At 34.7% G+C, this 18,445-nt stretch overlaps 2 long non-coding RNA genes across 2 annotated transcripts; both read right to left on the bottom strand.

Moving 5' to 3' along the window:
• Positions 1-584: 584 nt before the first annotated feature.
• LOC127717895 (uncharacterized) lies at positions 585-4,632 on the bottom strand. The gene is made up of 3 exons (XR_007989461.1): positions 4,359-4,632; positions 2,993-3,122; positions 585-2,693 (listed from the first exon to the last, which is right to left on the bottom strand). It is a non-coding gene; the product is annotated as an uncharacterized LOC127717895 (long non-coding RNA).
• Positions 4,633-8,313: 3,681 nt separating this feature from the next.
• On the bottom strand, positions 8,314-17,497 carry LOC127717896 (uncharacterized). The gene is made up of 3 exons (XR_007989462.1): positions 17,280-17,497; positions 9,547-9,721; positions 8,314-8,465 (listed from the first exon to the last, which is right to left on the bottom strand). It is a non-coding gene; the product is annotated as an uncharacterized LOC127717896 (long non-coding RNA).
• Positions 17,498-18,445: the final 948 nt, after the last annotated feature.

Below are 18,445 nucleotides of genomic sequence, written 5' to 3'. Positions count from 1 at the left end.
TTTGGCGGATGAAAGAAAATCGCAAAAAATAAATTCCGCGAAAATTAATGCATATTTTTGTTACTCTCTAATAGCTAAAGCGTCGGTCGGTAGGTCAATAACGGTATATGTTATTTTTAACAACATAAACAAAAAGGGCATTGAACATACATGTATTTTATAAAATGACTGTCACGTGTGTATATCCTTATCAATTAGTGTCAAATAGATCATGAGTAGGGTACTCTATCAGGTAATTACCCTTATTAATAAGTGTCAAATTGCATAAGAGTTGTAAATCAGTCTTAATAATTTTTTAACCTAATTAGTGAGTACATCAAAGTTCCGTTCAAGATCAATGAATAAGACGTCATTTAGGTAAACAAATCAATTAACTTGCTTCTCAATTTTTCAATATTTTATATGCAACAATTTCAGTATCCGCCAAAATATTTAATTGGGATTTAAGAATCCACCAAAATAAAAACCGCCAAACTTTTTCGTATACTTTGTTGCTCCTAAATCGCGAAATTTTACACCCGCGAAAATAACCCGCTATACGGTACCTGTACTAAATATTTAGTCATGTACAATCTTATGTGGTGTTGAATTTATTAGATAACATTACTAAATAGACAAGTAAAATAATACATGATCTATAAATTGAAATGAGATACAATAATAAAAAATTCAAATATGATAAATATCTCCTTATTTAAAACCCTTCATAACAAAGCATACACTCAACTAGATGTCTGTTGTGACTAGAGTATTAACGATTGCCTTGATTTGAAATTATCTGTACTAGATGAACTATAATTTTGAAATGTATTATTTCATTACAAGGACAAAAACAAAAACAAAAATTCAGAGAATGAACTCCATATACCTCAAGGAACTGTTGAAAAAATAATACGTTGAATAGCAAAAACAGAAAACAAAAACCATTAGACAAACAACGGTACACAAAACACAACATAGAAAACTAAAAACTGAGCAACACGAACCCCACCAAAATCCGGGGGTGATGTCAGTTGCTCCGGAAGTTCTGCTCCACATGTGGCACCCGTCGAGTTGCTCATGTAAGTACACACCGGGTGATAAGTCTAATTTGGTAGGTCACATTCATGGAAAAGAGGACGGGATTGTAGTTACGACAATTGGAACATATCCGTCGTCATCTGTGGAACGGATATCCCATAACGGTCATCCTGTTAGTGATGACGTCCGTAAAATTTACGAAAGGATGATTTCAACTTCACCACTTAGAACTCTTGGTAGCGAAAATGAAGTTAAAGGACAATGCTAACTTCTTTTCTTTCTTCCTAAGAAGCTCCTTTATGAAATCAATATCATATGAATACAGATATATGTCGGCAAGAAGAGGAGCAAAGTGGGTTTCCATAGGAATGCCGATTGTTTGTTGAAAAAACAGGTCCTCCAAACGTAACAAACATGACAAATATGTTGTCAATAAAAAAATCAACAACTTGATAATGTCAGTTTCAGATAATTTTTTGTTTGAATCATAGTTATTTTTGTACAAAGTACAATTTTTCCCTCCCTAAGATATGATAATTGTGTTTACGTTTGTCATCCTTTTTTATGAAACAAAACAGGACCAGCTCTTTCAATTTGTCTTTTAGTTTGCAATGGGGAATACTTGTGTACAGTATAGAAAAGTCAAATGTTTTGATACTACATGTTATATTGCAAGATGAAAGAGTCTTTAAATGTATGTACTCTAAAAGATCTTTATTAAACAATAACTGTGAAACCCGGCTTTGATTTAGAAATAGGTCCCATGGAGCACTTACAAGTAATTTAGGTGACAAATATAGTGAAGGAAGATCCAGTTCTTAATCTTTGAAATTCTTTGAGTAAGACAAAAGACTGGTGGGCTCAAATTCTTAATAATGTGTTAACATTAACATGTCATCATTCTGATATCCATGTACTAATTAGCACTGGATTTAAAACACCATTTCATCCATCCATCAATCAGAGATTAACAATTAAGTACTTATTCTAAAAACAAGTGTTAGTCATATTTAAAAATAAATCATAGTGCTTTAGAAATAACAAAAATAATAATTTGCATGTCAGCTAGCTACTACACACCAAATTATTTTCATTATATTAACCCATTTCAAAGTGAAATCTACATGGTATATTACAGATTTATAATAAAACTTTTTCAGTATAATATATTCATAGTTCGTCATTAGTAATTAATTTACTTAAGCTAATTTAAGTTAAATATTATCTATTAGATTCCTAAGCATGCCTTGTAATACGTAGTAGTTTTTCTAGTAATCATCAATAAATGTTTTACGTCATTTTATTGAATTAAAATACCTTTATTAAATGTAAGTAATGTTTTTTTTTGTCACTTTCACGTTTAGTTATTAACTTAGTTTCGAAATTATATCAGTTTGGTAATTTTAAGGAATTCCCTACGCATACTATGTAACACTTAGAGATAACAAGTAATTGTATGGAAACTAATAAGTAATATTTTTACTTGATATAGGTTCAGACAAATTACTAAGTAGTTTCTGTTTTAAAGTGTATTAATAGACTCTGTTTTGATGCAATTATTAGTTTTACAGTCTACCAGATTCTTCTGTATTATATATTTACATCAGACGACAAGAAATTAAAATTGTTCTTGCAAACGTGGATCTGTTTCTTCTTCGTAGCTAGCATCAAACCTGAAAAAAGTCACAACAAATTTGTAAAAATCAGAACCTTCACCTTAAATCGTAAACTAGAGGATTTATTTCTCCATTGGAGATAACTAATTGGTCCAATAAAGTGAAAACGAATTTGCATTCGATATGCATTCTCCTTTATTCAGACTATAAAAAGCTTGTATTGTTGATAGGTAATTGAATAAAAATGACAAATGTTTCAAAGTCTGCATATTCAATGGACAAAACTATAAACTTTGTTTTAGTTTATTTAAAAAAAAATTTAAAATGGTAACAGAAAATAAGAAAACTGAAAATACCCGTCTTTTGCAGCCTCCATGTTTTCTGCATGATGTCTTCTTAGACGAGATAAAGAATTAAGATAACTGCAAACAGCATCTTTTTCAAGAATAGCTAATTTTTCATTTGCTTCAACACTCCTCTTCTCTTCTGTAATGATATACACACGAATTGTAGCGGTATTTTTTCAATGTTGTTTTGAAAATTGAAGTTTCATTTCATTTCTTCCAATGTTACTGAATAATAACATAAAACAAAAACAAAAAACAACATGAAAATAGTGGAATTTTGTAACGCTAAAAGGTAAAATAGGTGAAATCTTGCATGTATCCATGTTCTAGTTCGAAGTTTAAACCCTAGTCAATGGATGTCTTATATTATATCTTAATGTTGTTGTTAAATATTGCAAACTTATTTTTGTTTATTGACATCAAACTTGTCGATTGTTAGATTACTGTCCTATCTTTTAGAACCCACATCGTAGTTTTTTTAGGACTAGATATATGTAAGATTTGAAATGGTCTACCAAACACCAAACACGTTATTTCTGTGTTTTTTTTTCTCAGAATATTTTACAAGTCAGGTAAGCCAAAAAAGGTTTTATGCTTGTTTGGATATGATTTTAACTACAGGGTGTAAGGTTTTGCTATTTTACTATTCACCCAAGAAATTGTTTGATCGGTTTTTGTAAAGTAAGAAAGTTATCCATTTTTGTATACGTCTCTCCACGTGTTTCGGTATTCTTGTACCCTTGGCTTTTAAACATTTGGCTTTGAGCGTTACTTGTGAAAACAATTTTAAGAATGTTTAACAAACCTATTTTTCACCATAAAGGATTGCAAATTTTAACAAAGAAATAATATTTATGCATATTTACATATTATACACAACAATCGTGAAAAATTTCAACGGCTGACAACATATAATAATGAGGAATACAACTTGTTTAAACTATTGTTTTGTAATCATTTATAGGTATACACTTATTTTTGAATTAGGTAACACCAATAGCGACGTTCCCGACTGGAGACATGATAATGAATATGTCTTTGGATTGCACGAGATTTGAATATCTCAATTTTTCGCACCCTCAAACCTCACCGCACCATTTGACCAATACAGTGTATATATAAAAAAAAAATTCATTTAAAACAAAACTTGGTGATGATTATCGGCCGGTTATTGTTTCATTTTAATTTATCTACATCGGTTATCACAACTCATTGTAGACTCACTTAGGACAACTTAGAGATTGACATATGTTAAATATATTAATCATTTATTGAAGACCATGTTTACTATTAATGTCTTTTATTTGTTCGTGTCATTGCTCATTGACGTATACCCTATATCCGACTTATTTGTATTTAATAATTAAATACTTACTAAACTTGTTATGTGTTTTATGTTTACATGTATTAAAGATATAAATAACGGCCCTCTTAACGTAACTGGTGAAAAATAACCATGGTAACAACGACGATTTATCATAATACTCTTGAATGAGCGAAAATCTGTAGAATTTCCAAACCAGATCGTTGTTCTCTTGTTTTTTTTTCAAAAGTATGCCTAAGATTTAATAAAATCATAATGTAAATAGAATAATTCTATTCGAATATCATTTTGAATTGCATTGCTTATTGACATTTTGGCGAACAATTCATTTCTATATATACGCTAAATAATAAAAAATCGACTTTCTTTTACCAAAAAAAACTATTTTAACTAATTGTTTCATTTTCAACACAAAAACTGTTAAAATGAGCATTTCAAGCAACTCAAAAATAAATGTGTACTAAAATGAAAAGTGGTGCCAATAACTATTTAAAGTGAAGTTGCAATAAACAAAATCATGTAAAATAAAAACATGCATAGAATGGTCAATGGGAAATCAACAAAAAGACGAACAAAAATAACAAAACTTTATACCAAAAAAACAGGTTCAGCACAACATGAACCCCATCGTAAACCAGAAGTAGCCAAGGTGCACTGATATTACCTTTCGTGTTACTCATTGCAAGTGAAAATGCTGTAATGTCACAATCGAGATATTAAGGACGGGATTGTGGTAACACAGATATTCGACAACACGACCTCTAGAGGTGAAAAACATCTTGTCAGAAAAAAATCCATCATCTTGATCTTGCCAATTTCGATTAACTTTGTGGTTGATAAACACGTTCATTTTTACATAGTTTGATATGTTCGAGAAAGAATACTTCAATGATAAATCTTTGACAGTGGAAATTTCAGACATTTTTTTTGCCAAATCTTACGAGAAATATTCTAATTACCCAGGTACATTGTACTAGCTGACAATGCTGTGAGATTGGTGAATTAAACGTTGCACAGTTAAAAGTGTTCAGACATCTTATTTACCAGTTCAGTAACTGTTTCAGCCATTCACTAGTTTTATTAATTTTACAACATCCATTTATAAATGAACGTTATTTAATGTTATTCAGGGTTATACCTGGTCTATATACCAGCTTTGATAAGTGTTTGGTATTACTATAAATTTTCACTTCGTACTATGAACATCAAAATTATTTATTTTGTAAAAATATTTCCTTTCTCTATTGGAACTGTACACGTATACCTAACAACAAAATTATTTTCATTTACCTGTGTTTGCAAATGATTGCAAATGGCTGATATTTTTGTTCGAGCATATTGTTTTTCTTAAATTGTTTAACATTTAAACCCGATACAACATGTTACTTTTATTATTCTTCCCTTAGTTTATTTATTTTGTATTTGCATTGTATCATAGGTCAAATTTATTTGTTTATTGTATGTTCATTGGTGTTAATATGTCCTTTGATTGAGTTAAGCTATTTCAGTTGATATCATATAGTGTGTTTTTCTATGTTGTGATGTTACACTATTGTTTCAGAAAAAGGGTGAAGGTTTGGTACCATTAAACGTTTTGTTTCAGAAAAAGGGTGAAGATTTGGTACCATTAAAACGTTTAAACCCGCTGCATTTATTTGCACCTGTCCTAAGTCAGGAATCTGATGTTCAGTAGTTGTCGTTTGTTGATGTGGTTCATAAGTGTTTCTCGTTTCTCGTTTTTTTTATATAGATTAGACCGTTGGTTTTCCCGTTTGAATGGTTTTACACTAGTAATTTTTGGGGCCCTTTATAGCTTACTGTTCGGTGTGAGCCAAGGCTCCGTGTTGAAGACCGTACTTTGACCTATAATGGTTTACTTTTTTAAATTTTGACTTGGATGGAGAGTTGTCTCATTGGCACTCATACCACATCTTTTTATATCTATGAACAGTTCATAATTTATGGCAAGAAAAGTGTCCGAACAGTCAAAGAGTGAACAAACTGTACATGTGACTTAAAGGAGAAAAACATGTGTTGTGTAGTAAAACTAAAGGTACCATTTGCTCTATCCTGCATGACCTTAATAACTGTAAATTCAGAAGTGACTGCAATTAATTTATGCAAATAATGTTACTGGGTAAGTCTCAATAATAGAATTTTATTTTAGGAACTTCGACATACTTTCTTTTTCATCTTCTGAATATATTGTTATAATGGCACGACTTTCACTTTAACGAAGCTAAGTATAACATAAAATAAATCGAAACATACTAAAGTTGGTGTTTAACAACTGTTTCCCCCTTTTCACATGTTTTCCTTCAGTAAGTTAAATTCAGCAAACGAATTAAAATATAACCTGAATCAGGCTTTGTTCGTCACTTCACTCCGTTGCTTGATATATTTTGAGAACTCAGTAAGGGTCGAAAAGGGGAGACTAGACTGAGTTAAATAGTTCATGTTTATTTAACAATGACATATTGAATACCTGACGACGAATCAACAGTAGTAGCCAATCAAATATTTCAACTTTGAGTTTCGAAGGTCTTGTTTCAGAGAGTACTAAAAAAGACAACAGGTCACTTCGTTTTTACATTTTGTGTTGATATTAGTCTCGGGATCTATAAAATGCGTTCAATTTTGCAACAGACTTTAAAGCTTCTTCCTTGTCTGTTTGTGGTCATTCATCAAATGCAGATTGCTATTGGTTTTTCATGGCCAACAACCAACAGTTCTAATTGCTCAGAACTTGTGAATATCTTCAAAATCAAATTCCTTATATTAAAAAGTCTTGCTTATCAATAAACTACACGTCTAGTAAATATTTCATAACCCTGGGTGCATAATAGTCAAGTTTGCTAGAATCTAGAGGATGAACATCTTCTTGCAAATCAACTTCTGACACTGAGAGGTTATTCGGTAATGAAAACTATCCCGGTCTTCAGTACAGAAGAGAATTGTCTAATATTTGACAGTCTTTATTCTTATATAATACGTGATTGATTAGTTGTCATATGTGGCTAATCTTTATGATTTTAGTAATATGATGGTAGATTTTAGCCTAGCTTCTGTTGTTTTAAATCGTTTGTGTTATTTCAGATCAACTCAAATTGTCATGTGTGCATGCGTAGGGACTTTACTTGTTACAAGGACTGGCGATGGCACTTGGACATTGCTTGACCAGAAACACTTTGAACAAAACTCATTTATTGTTCACACTATATAATATGCTCTCAGCGATTTGAATCCATGAAGAAAGTATAACTTAGATTTGTAAGTCTGAGATTTTTGTTTTTAAGACTGAGTCCTTGTAATTGTGCCGCATTCAAGCTCTGAAGCTTGCCTGGATACGGTGCTTACTAATAGCAACTTGAGTTTTTTTTTCCTTAGTAAAGGTCATTTGTTTATACAGATGTCTCTGCGTCCATAAGTCAGTTTGTGTGTTTCCTGTGTGTCTGTTACATTTCCTATATTTCGCTAGACGAGTAGCTTACTAGTCTTTTGGTTATCATTTTCTTTTTGATTGAAAAGTCAAAAAGATAAACGTTCATCTAATATAATACTAATTTTTGGTATGATTGCCGCTTCTAGCCAAGCCCGTAACGCTTTGTATTGTATACAGCAGGTTTTTTTTCTAGACAAAACACGAAAACTGAAGCTTTTCATTTCATTGGAAGGATACCGTTTTCGAGTATTGAATTGTCCATTGAATCTATTAAACCATATTATATAATTTCAGGAGCTGATATCATTCTCAATCTTTACCATGTTTACTAGGAAAATATTACCTTAGTTTTAAAAACATATGTATTTGTTTAATGCGCACAACAAATAAACCGGTTACAAACCAATTTTATTGGTGGATAAAAAAAGGTCGGTCTCCTAACAAACGGGATGGTGGGTGCAGACTGTTTTTCGTAAAAGGGAAAGTTATTTCAAGGGAGGAAGGTGATTGCAAACACTTAGAATTAAAACAAATTATCTAAGTCATTAATTGTACTTACGAAAACATAGCAATGAGAATATTTACAAGAATTATATGCGTTAACACCATGTAAACAGCCAATAGAGAAATATTCATGTCGTTAATCTCTGGACATCTTGGAATAGTCCCATTACTGTATAGTGCTTCATCTTTTGTACAAGGGTCTGGCTCCTTTCCTTAACATATATAAAATTAACATTGAAGCAGGATACTAGGCGACTTTATTTCTATACTATAAAAATATATTACACATTTTGTCGTTGGTGAATCTGTTATTTGTATAATTAGTTGGATGATTGCGAAATAGTTATTTGTGTTGGTTGAAGTTGATTTATTTTTGCATTCTAATGTTATTTTATCTCGACCTGTGAGCGAAAATGTAAAGGGCAAAACTGTGTTACACATTAAAAGAAAAAAATATCAAATTATATAGTATAGAGTATCGGAATAACAGAAAAAAAAACCAAAGCTGCAAATTATAAATAACGCGTTTAATAATCAATAACTCAAGGAACATTGTATTTGATCATGCATTTGTATATAATTCAACGAACTTAAAAAACACGTATTAGAATACCAGCGAATGATAACTCCCATTCTTTATCAGAATTAGTTTAATTTCCCATGAAGGGACATAATAACATTCTACAAAAGGAAAAACAAATTGTATTGCCTAATATCATGACCGGTAATGAGTCAAATATTGTACAAGTTAAAAAATGTAAATTTGTCGAAACAGTCACTTATTTTCATGAAGATCGTACGACTGTAAAATTCTTGTCGTTTTTTTTTTTCGTTTATTTTGAAATAATAATGAAGAAACAGTAACAGTTTTATTTCTCTCACTGTAGTTCTCACATACTTTTAGAAGAAACCAAACAGTAATACGCAACCTATTCATAGTTAGACTGACATTAAAGAAAGTGTTAATTGACACTTACATTTCAAGTTTAATATACATTATTGTATTTTGTTTTTGAGTATAATCAAAACATACCTAACTATTCAATATCTATATAAAGAAGAACAAAATTCTGAAAGCATGGATATTACTTTAATTTTAGGAAATTAGTTCATATGTCTTGCGTTCTAGGAAAACATTATCCGGTTTCAAAAGCAAAATTTAGATGTACATGTTACATATCACATTACAAAAGTTTTGTATCATAATTATATAATGAAAATGATATGCATCGACTGATATCTTGATTTAATGTTATTCTGTAATTATTAACTATGACTGTAAATCTTACTTACCAGTGATATGATCTAGGAACAATTCTCCATACAACTGCCAATATGGCATGTGTATGATATTATTAAAAAGCGGGAACCCTGATATGGAATTTGGGAACATAGTTGCTTGCTGAATGACTCCGAATCCAAACACAAACACAACAAATATCAAGATAAAGAAAAGGAGGTCGATCATCTACAAAGACATTATTCAAGTATGTATAAAACTGCACTGAAACCGTTCTATTTTACCGTCTGATAGTAAAACGTTTATCTCATTAAATGCAATTTCTGCCTTTAATTATTTTAAAGGAGTGTATGATAACGACCAAATCTCTAAAAGGTCTTCAAAATAAAAAAATAGAACGAAGCTTTGTGGAATTCTTGTAAAGGAAGCGTGGATACAGGATTTATACTTGATCAAATCGAAATATTAACTGGTTAACAAATGATGATTTAACAATACATTTATATTGAAACGTAATTGACTTTCAAAGGTTACCACATAAAAGTTACTTGACAATTCTCTTGCAGTCTGTACTGGCCGGACTTGTAGGTATAACCAAATGACTTAATCGCAATCTCGGCGAATATATAAAGAAAACAACTTGTTTGGAAAATTGTAATTATGATATTCCACCAGAAAGGTGACAGTAGTCATTGTACTGTTAAACTGCAATACAACAAAAAGCAATACTCACAATGTGTAAGAATCGAACATATTAATTAAAATGCAAATATTATATAAATCAATCAAATGAAAACGAAAGTAGAATTTACAGTTCAAATCTCGGATATACATAACTTACAGTTCGTATGCATTTAATAAATTACTTTTCCAAATTAACGGATTAAAACAGATTTAATTATCACAGTTTATAAATGAATAAATCGTACTTGACAGTGATATGTCTCGATTTCCCCAGAAAATTAAATGTCGTCCATGTAACATGTGTTGAAATACTGGAGCAGACGGTGTCACAGAAATTAAAGGCAGTCCCGTTGTACAATAAATACGGTGATGTAAGAAATCGGTCCAGTGCGATTTGTTCCGGATTATTATGAAAACATATAATAAACATTGAATGTGAAACAGAATACTCCCCGTCTGATGTCTAACTGATATCACTATTCCAAATATAAAACACACTTTTTTATCTCACTATATAAATGCATAGTATCAATACAAACACAAAATTATATGCAGTATAAGAAGAATCATGTCCACGATTAGTCGTGTGTAGATGGTGGCTTTTCAATTTACGATGATTCGTACTTCTGCTTTCCGGACATGTTCGTTCAAACTTTTTAATGAGTTTACTATAACTCCTACGGGCCATTGAGTACGGCAAAGTTGTTTGTCCTTTAAAAGATTGACGTCTCCTTCGATGAGATCACGGCGATCTTCGGTCCATTTTCGTCGTGGTTGTAGCAGCGGCAGGTACTCTTTCCTCCAACGGGACCAGAAAACACTGGCCAGAGCATGTGCACGTCTCCATTCGGCTAAACATAGATCCCGTTTGTCGAATTTTCCAAGCTGATCTGAATTGGAGATGTAATCAGTCTTATGTGTCAATAACATAGCTTGAGTTAAGATTAACGGATTCTCTGGATCTGTCGATACCGGTACCAGAGGTCTAGAGTTCACGATTGCTGAAACTTCTGCCATTAACGCGTTGAGCAAGTAATGTGTTAGGATCCTTCCGGCGGCATTCAAAAGCATAGAATAAAGTATTCTCCTGACGATACCAATTATTCTCTTCCAGGCTCCACCCATGTGGGACGAATGCGGCGGATTGAAGATCCAAGTTGTACCGAAATTGTACAGAAAGTTCTTGAAGGATCCATCGTTGATTGAGTCAATTTTTTCAAGTCATCGATTGCACCAATAAAGTTTGTTCCACGGTCGGATCGGAAGATCTTAACTTGGCCTCTAATGGCTGTTAATCTTCTGACAGCGTTTATAAAGGCTGAAGAGCCCATTTCATCGATGAGTTCGATGTTAACCGCTCTTGTCACTAAGCAAGTGAATAAAATTGCCCAACGTTTGCAATTGGCATTTCCACCACGGGTTTTACGTGAACAATTGTCCATGGTCTAAAGGTGCCGATTCCAACGTTAAACAACGGAGGTGACGGTTCAAGACGGTCCTCTGGCAAATCAGACATAATTCGACACTCGGTTTTTCCTCTTAGTTTGCGACATGTCACTCATCTATGAATAATAGACGAAATTAGGCGTTTCGCTCCAATGATCCAGAATCCTGCGGATCTAATAGCTCCATCTGTGAAGTGGCGACCTCGATGTTTAATCTTGTTGTGGTAGTGTCGGACTAACAGTGTTGCTATATGATGGCGTCCAAGAACGATCAATGGTTTTTTTCACGGAGGTCCAAGTCAGATTTGACGATACGGCCACCCACTCGTAATAGTCCTCGTTCGTCCAAAAACGGGTTGAGGTTAGCTATCGGGCTTCGCTTATGTATTTGTTCCTTGCGTCGAATGCTATCTATTTCTTCTCCGTAACCCTCGTATTGTGCAGACATCAATATGAAATTTTCGGCATTCGAAAAACATTCCAGAGAAGTCACTGATTCTGCCTGTTTTGACCCCTGTAAACGGGAGAAACGTTCCAAAAAGACTATCGCTCGTACAAGTGATGTCCAGTTGGAGAATCTGTTGAATCTATCAGTTCCGATACATTTACACTCAGGTGTGGCATATGTCTTTGCAACTTTAACAGTTGCACGATTTTCTCGATCTTCATCTCGATCGACGAGTTGATATTCGTCCTCGGAATTTTCTTTCTGTTTTAAGGAAAGCAGTTGTCTAGGTCCTAGTAGCCACTCACTACTATGAATTTCGTGGGCTGGTATGGATCTTGTCCCAGAATCTGCGGGATTACGGTCAGTTGGTACGTAGTTCCATTGACTTTGAGAGGTAAACTTTCTTATTCTTTCTACTCTATTAGCAACGTAGATAAAGAATCTTCTTGTGTCGTTATGGATGTAACCTAAGACTACTGTACTGTCTGTGTAGATTTTCACTGGCCTATATGCACATCTAAATTGCCCATGATATATTGTGCAATCTAAACTGCTAATACGGCAGCAAATAGTTCTAGTCGTGGAATGGTTTGACCACTTTTTGGAGCAACTTTTGTTTTACCCAGAATGAACTCAAGGTTGCGTTCAACACTATTGTCGGTCGTGCGAAGATATGCAACAGCTGCTATGGCTTTTTCGGATGCATCAGAGATGACATGCAGCTCCTTGGTGACCGTCTTGCTGAGATATGGCACGTAGGTACGTGGAATACGTAGGGTTTCAAAGGATCGTAGATGCTGTTTATCGTTGATAAAATTCCTCTCTGTGTTATCGGTTTATTTTCTGATGACAATTGAAATAGGAAGTTGTCAGTGTTCAAGTCCCAGCTTAGTCCAAGACTGCGTTGCAGGGGTTTGCTGTCAGCTTCTAAGTCAAGATCCTTAAGGTTGCAGGCCAAATCACTGGCTTGAAATGCAGACATAACTTCCGCATTGTTAGAGGCGAACTTGTGAAGCCTTAAGTTTCCATATTTTGTTAATGCTTGTTGGGTGTCCTTCACGAGTTTAATTGCTTCCTCTTTAGTAGGACATGACGTAAGACCATCGTCGACATAGAAATTTCTTGTCACAAAGTTAGTCACATGACTGCCAAACTCTTGTTTTTATGCTGTAGCTGCTTTTCTTAGTCCATGTGTAGCAACAGCTGGTGACGGAATATTTCCAAAAACATGAACCCTCATGCGGTATTCGACAAGGTTCTCGTTTAGGTAGTTGTTTTTATGCCATAGAAATCTTAGGTAGTTTCAATGGTCTTCTCTGACTACAAAACAGTGAAACATATTATGAACATCAGTAGTTACTGCAACCATTTCTTTCCGGAAACGTAATAGCACTTCTAAGAGATCATTGTTCAAGTCTGGGCCTGTCAGCAGGACACCGTTAAGTGAGACTCCGTTGCATTTGGCGGAAGAATCAAACACACCCCTGATCTGATCTGGTTTCTTAGTATGATAAACACCAAATAATGGTAAATACCAGCACTCTTCATGGTCGTTCAATGGTGAAACAAGCTCTGCATGATTGTTGTCCAGAATCTTGCTCATAAATGCAAGAAAGTGTTCTCTTTCTACGGGGTTCCTACTAAGACTGGCGTCTAACAGATTGGCAGGATGAAGAGCTTGTTGTCATTTGCTAGGTAATGGCTGTCTTTGCACTCGGAACGGTAACGGTGCAACCCAACGTCCGTTTGAGTTTCTCACAAATTCGTTGTTCAGCTACTTAATTATAAATTTGTCTTCATACAATGTTCCAGGCTAATCATCGTCCCTTGTTTTTTCAAAGAGTGTTGATTTAAAGTCCTTCGTTACAGGGTCTGTGTAATTTTCCCGGATGTCAAACTTGCTTGTACATGGTTAAAATGTTGATGGTTGTCCTGTAGATAAATTGTTTGTAATTTTTACGTTTAATTCAAGAGGCACGTGCTGCTTGTTAATGCACGTCTCTCCAATTACTACCCAACCCATTTCAACTGTTGTGCATATGGAGTTCTGGGTGGTCCTATGCGCTCGTCAAGGACGTGGTGTGCTTCTATTATGTCTCTTCCAATTAAGAGTAGTATTTGGAAATGTTCATCTATTGGTGGAATGTTTCCTTTTTCCATAAAATGAGGATGGTGCATTGTGACTTCAGGATTAGGAATTTCGTCCCTATTATTTGGAATGTGATCACATTCTATTAGTACAGGCAAGTCAAATTTTTCAATTCCACGTATTGAATCCATAACGAAACCTCTTCCTCTTTTCCCGGAAGCAACTTCTCTGCCGGCTCTGTGAAAGGCGGAAAGGCAACGTCGTGGTTCAATTTATCTAGATGCCCTTGTTATCCACTTTTCCTGAAGTCCATAGGGTAGTTTTTCAATGATAGTGTTAATACCAGACGGTGAGTCAAAATAAGCCAGCAGACATCCCAGCTTGGTATTTTCCTTGTGATATTCTATTTCTGATAGAATATCAGACAAGTCGGAAAGAATGCGTTGTCCTTGTTCGTCAAGGTAGGAAAGTTGACGAGTTTACTTGTAAGAGAGGCCTCCAACATTTCCGGAGCACCATATTGCTCGTCCAGTCTCTGCCATAACCTCTGCAGGCCTTTTGTAGGGTTGCTGGTGTTTGATGCTCTTATGCTAATGGCATGTTTAGCCGACGTTGTCCAAAGCCACTTGATCAGTAGATCTATCTGTTCCGAGTCGGAAACTTGTAACTCGTCTGTAACGTGTTTGAAGCTTGCTTTCCATGTATGGACGGATTTTGCCCGGTCGTTAAAGCTTGTTAACCGGGAGAACAGCAGGTCCTTACGTAGGAGAAATCTTGTTATCTCCGATGTAGGATTGATTTGTTGCTGATGTGCAGCAAGGATCTCTTCTGAACCGCCTTGTTTTCGGTGTGCAACAAGGATCTCCTCTGAAACGCTTTGTTTTCGTAGATCTGGGAATAAAGTAAATTCTGGTGACTTAGTATCGGTAGGCAAGACAGCGCGTGTTTGTGATGGCAAATTCAATACCACGAACCATGATGCTTCATGGCTTAGCTCAATCTTAACAGGAGTTTGTTTTTTATCTTTTGAGGGCTTGTCACTTCTTGTACTACAGTTGGTTCAGGATGTTTATTGACGAAGTCTTGCACATGTTGGAGCGGGTCTTCAGTCTTATTAGGAAGTTCGCCTAACGCTTGGCTGTCGTCATACTCTAGGGTACGGGCCTCTGCTCCTGCTGCTGCAGCTTCACTCTGTGCTTCTAGAATGTTCATAGCAGCCTCAATTTCGGCTTTTTCCCGGATTGTACGTGCAGCCTCCTGTTCCATTATAGTTTTCCTGCGTACGGCCTCACGTTTCACTTCAGCTTTCAGGTGTGCGGTCTCCGCTTTTCTACTTGCGGCTTCCTGTTCTGCTCTGATGGCTTCTTGTTCCGCTTTTATGTCTCCTTGTGTCATTTCGGCCTTGATTTCATATTGTCTGAAAAGAGTGTTTTTCTATCATTGCCTCCTGCTTGAGTAGCAGGGCTTGTTTTTCAGCAAAGGCTATCTGAGATCTGGCAGCCTCTGCTTTGGCACGCTTCCTCCGTGCAAGGCTTGACATGTCTGAGACGTTCGAGCTTCCGCTGTGCAAGGTTTTCTTACTCTTAGATGTTTTTGTTTTGTGAATCTAGCCTTTTTCAGAGCGAGGCGATGCTCGTGCAGGGTTTCCATGGCCAGGTCCACTTTAGACAGTCGAATGTCTGATGAAAGATTACATGTGTCTATGTTCTTAAGACTTTCCAACGTTCTGGTCTTCTTCGGAAAGTTCAGGTACTCATCTATGCGCTTGCGATAATGAGTTCATGCTTGTACGATTTTGTCCTCTGCTGTTAGCAGTTGCTGGAGCTCGTTCGGAGGAGCGGTCACTTTCAATAACTGGAATTCTAAACCTGACCAAAGGGACTCTAGCTCCAGTCACGTTTCTCTGCGAATGCTTCGTGTCCATTTTCGATGAGCTCGCGCACACGCCTAGTCTCGGATTTTCATCTAGATGTGTGGTATTAGACGGATGTTCTACTAGTTCTTCAGAGACATTTCCTTCTGAAGGCTGAACCTCGTCTTGCTGTTCCGCGTGACTTGGATCCATGGTGGCTCAACGTTTTTTGTTTGCTGTCAACACACCAGCTGTGTTGCGTTGTGTCAAGGTAACAGCTACGAACGATGTTCCGTTGATTTTCTTGGTCAGGATATGTGTAGACAAGTTAATGTCTTTTTAATGTACTGGCCGCACCAGTAGGTATAACCAAATGACTGAATCGCAATCTCGGCGAATATATAAAGAAAACAACTTGTTTGGAAAATTGTAATTATGATATTCCACCAGAAAGGTGACAGTAGTCAGTGTACTGTTAAACTGCAATACAACAAAAGGCTATACTTACAATGTGTAAGAATCGAACATATTAAGTTGAAATACAAATATTATATAAATCAATCAAATGAGAACGAAAGTAGAATTTACAGTTCAAATCTCGGATATACATAACTTACAGTTCGTATGCATTTAATAAATTACTTTTCCAAATAAACGGAGTAAAACAGATTTAATTATCACAGTTTATAAATGAATAAAACGTACTTGACAGTGTTATGTCTCGATTTCACCAGAAAATTAAATGTCCATGTAACATGTGTTGAAATACTGGAGCAGACGGTGTCTCAGATATTAAAGGCAGTCACGTAGTACAATAAATGCGGTGATATAAGAAATCGGTCCAGTGCGATTTGTTCCGGATAATTATGAAAACATATAATAAACATTGAATGTGAAAAAGAATACAGTCTGTTAAGTACTCGCAAATAGTTTTTTTCAGAAAATTCAGTATGATGTTGATGTTTACAGGTAATTTGCAACTACCAACATATGTGAAAAGTCTAAACATAGTCTGAACAGATCGTAATTGAATGCAAGCGAATTGTCATAACAATACTGAAATTAATAATTTTATGTTCAGTCATTTAAGAGCTGTTTGAATCAGAATATTTCTTCAGATCAACATTAGTTATATATTAAATGCTGTCGTATGGCGAACATTCTCAATGATATCATTAACCTAGTGAGTTTGTGAAAGTTGTCTTAGTATGCGGAGATTAATTTATCTAAGTATTTATAAACGGCGACAATATGTTATCTGAACTTACCAATTTCCCAATCATGATAACTTTGGGTCCAATGTGTTTCCAAACAAGGAAAAACTTCATACTGTTGATAATAAATAATCCTAATGTTACTGCATACGCCATTCGTGCAAAATAAAAGTCCTCAGCTGGCAAGGTTAATCGAAGACAGATAGAGCTTATCAACATTAGGAACTTCAAACATTCAAACAGTGCCCAAAAATTCTTCACTCGCTTGATTTCAAAAATCTGAAAGTTTACATGTGTTATTAAATAATTAAAGAGAGTTGTTGGGTATATGTCAATTGGAACGCAACCGAACAACAAAATAATACTTAAATATGAATGCAGGTTCTTCAACAATAGGCAGGTGTCACACAATATATCAGGCACTATCTCGCCTTGAATTGAAGAATATGAAAAGATGTAAGAAACAAAACTAAGCAACAAAGATAGAGTACAACAACATGAAACAAACAACGGAGGACACTCAGAATACAACTTAAAATGTGTATTTCCTCACAATTGTTTCCGGAATACTTTTCCTACGAGTTTAAACCATCCCTCTGGTATCGTTGTCTCAATTTTATAATTACAAATGTAACATCAAAATACTTAGTTAAAAGTACGGCAAGCAATAAGCATGAAACATTTGAGACCATCAAAACCAGAAAAGTACTTCACAGAAATAATTAAATCGTCAAAGAATAATTTTGGCCGAGGAATTTGCAGCACAGGAAGTAAAAAAAACTAATGATTCAAAAGAGTTTTGTTTAAATAAGTTCCATAGTTAAAAATATAGCTAAGTCGCAGATGAATGTCAATAATGACAGGTTAAGAATGCTAAACTTATATATTTGCGACTATATTGTATTTCCTTTATCATTTTACTATGTATCACAACCGTTACGGAACACTTTAGGAGAAGGAATTGCTACTCCGGTTTTTGTTGGTTTACTCTTGAAAAATGTTGGTTGTATGTGCAATGTATTTTTGAATGCTATTTGTTTGTTCGTCTTCTTGTCATGATGTTGTATGATTTTATTCGAATATCATTTTTTGATTGCCCATGCGGATCTTTTTGCCTTTATTCCTCAAACGAATCATTTAAAGATAGAATATATTTTATATAACTTACTAAAACTGAAGGTTGATTTGTTTGATTGTTCAATTAATAATTGGGCTTTGAT

Source organism: Mytilus californianus, unplaced genomic scaffold (genome assembly GCF_021869535.1).
Source record: "Mytilus californianus isolate M0D057914Y unplaced genomic scaffold, xbMytCali1.0.p SCAF_10, whole genome shotgun sequence".
Lineage (NCBI taxonomy): Eukaryota > Metazoa > Mollusca > Bivalvia > Mytilida > Mytilidae > Mytilus > Mytilus californianus.
This window is presented reverse-complemented; position numbering and strand designations above follow the sequence as displayed.